At 48.1% G+C, this 2,134-nt stretch overlaps 1 pseudogene; it reads left to right on the top strand.

The window, feature by feature from the left end:
* Positions 1 to 645: 645 nt before the first annotated feature.
* Positions 646 to 1,906, top strand: LOC140504585 (adenosylhomocysteinase pseudogene; annotated as a pseudogene).
* The last annotated feature ends 228 nt before the right edge of the window (positions 1,907 to 2,134 follow it).

Here is a 2,134-nt window from a genome sequence, read left to right as displayed (position 1 = left end):
TAGTGATTAAATGGAACCATCCCCTGCACTTAAGGGAAGACTATCAGTGTGGGGCTGAAGTCAATGACAGAGCTTAGACATCTCCATCCTGCTTAAGGATACAGAGTACGTAGGAGGGAATGGTGAAATACAACACACCTGGCTTTTAGGCAGTGGGGCCAACAATAAAAACCATTTTTAATTCCCATTTAATAGATGAGAAAATTTAGGCTCAAAGAAGTGACTTATTGTTATGGTGGTTTGTCCTTCATTCTCAAAGAGGACTATGGCATCTAGGAGATGAAGACATGACTTGCAGTTGACTTTGATTTGAGGGACAGAGGGCTGTACAGTGTCACCAGCCTCACTTTCTCCTCCACAGCCATCTAGGTCTAGTGGCCAGATATTCATTAGGGTGACTGGAGATGGTCCGGGATGCAATTGGAGACCCTGGGCCTTTTAAGCTAAGGTCTTTTTAAGTTCTCAATTTAAGTGAGGTTAACGCCCATTCAGTGAATGGGACTCTTTAAGAAGTGAATCACGGGCCCCTCCTGGTGCTGCCTGCCACCTGTCTCCGCCTTTCAGAGGCCCCATCGCTCGCATCCCTGAAGTCTCTGGGCAGTGGTCTCTGCTAAGTTATTAAGTAACTGCGAAGGAGGCCTCCACATGTGTGACAAATTGCCCTACAATGTTGCTGACATCAGCCTGCCTGCCTGGGGCCACAAGACCCTGGACATAGCAGAGAGTGAGATGCCTGACCTGATGAAACTTTGAGAGATGTACTCCAAGGCACTGAAGGGTGCCCAAATTGCTGGCTACCTTCACATGACTGTGGAAATAGCTGTTCTTAGTGCAACATGGGTGGCCTTAGGAGCTGAGGTCCAGTTGCAATATTTTCTCCACCCAGGACCATGTATCAGCTGCCGTTGCCAAAAATGGCATTCCTGTGTACGCTTGGAAGGGGGAGATCAATGAGGAATACCTGTGGTGCATCAAGCAGACCCTTTATTTCAAGGATAGGCAGCTCCTCAACATGATCCTGGATGATGGTGGGGACCTCACCAACCTCATTCACACCAAATACCTTGAGGTCCTAAAGGGTATCAGAGGCATCTCAAAGGAAACCACCAAGGTGTCCATAATCTATGCAAGATGAAACTCAGAGGAGTTCTGAAAGTGATAGCTATCAATGTGAATGATTCCGTTACCAAGAGCAAGTCTGACAACCTGTATGGCTGCCATGAGTCCCTCACTGATGGCCACAGATATGATGATTGCAGGCAAGGTGGCTGTGGTGGCAGGCTATGGTGATGTGGGCAAGGGCTGTGCTCAGGCCCTTCGGGGCTTTGGTGCCCGAGTCATCATCACAGAGATAGACCCCATCAATATACTGCAGGCCTCTCTGGAAGGCTATGCTGATGAGGCCTGCAAAGAGGGAAGCATCTTTGCCACCACCACAGGATGCGTGGACATCATCTTGGGCAGGCACTTTGAGCAGATAGTATGTAACACCGGCCACTTGAAAGTGGAAATAGATGTAAAGTGACTGAATCAAAATTCTGTGGAGAAGGTGAACGTGAAGCCTCAGGTGGACCATTATAAGCTGAAGAATAGGCGCGGATCATTCTGCTGGCAGAAGGCCTCCTAGTCAACCTACTATGTCCTATGGGCCATCCTAGCTTTGTGATGAGCAATTCCTTCAGCAACCAGGTACTGGCCCAGATTGAGCTGCAGACCCACCTGTACAAGTACCTTGTGGGAGTGCAATTCCTTCCCAAGAAACTGGATGAAGCTGTGGCTGAGGCTCTCCTTGGCAAACTGAATGTGAAGCTAACAAAGCCGAGAGTACCTGGGCCTCCCCAGAGAGGGCCCCTTCAAACCTGACCACTACCCATACTGGGTCCTGCCCAGTTCGAAGACTAGATGACCAACCACATTTTCTTGCCTTTCCAACCCTTCCTGCACAGAGTAATAAGTGGTATCTAGGTTTGGTTGGGCAAAAAAAAGAAAAAGAAAGAAATGAATCAAAGGATGGTTATTTTTTGGGGGAGGTGGGCTTGGCTCCTGGCTCAGATTGAATATAAATAATAACTGTTTGTCTTTTGGCCAGCAAACCTGAGAGTCTTTCCCTCATTTGATTATCCACAGTCACATA

The sequence above is a fragment of the Notamacropus eugenii genome, chromosome 1 (assembly GCF_028372415.1).
Source record: "Notamacropus eugenii isolate mMacEug1 chromosome 1, mMacEug1.pri_v2, whole genome shotgun sequence".
Taxonomy (NCBI): Eukaryota; Metazoa; Chordata; class Mammalia; order Diprotodontia; family Macropodidae; genus Notamacropus; species Notamacropus eugenii.
The sequence above is the reverse complement of the archived record's forward strand: the minus strand, read 5'-3'. Positions and strand labels throughout refer to the sequence as shown.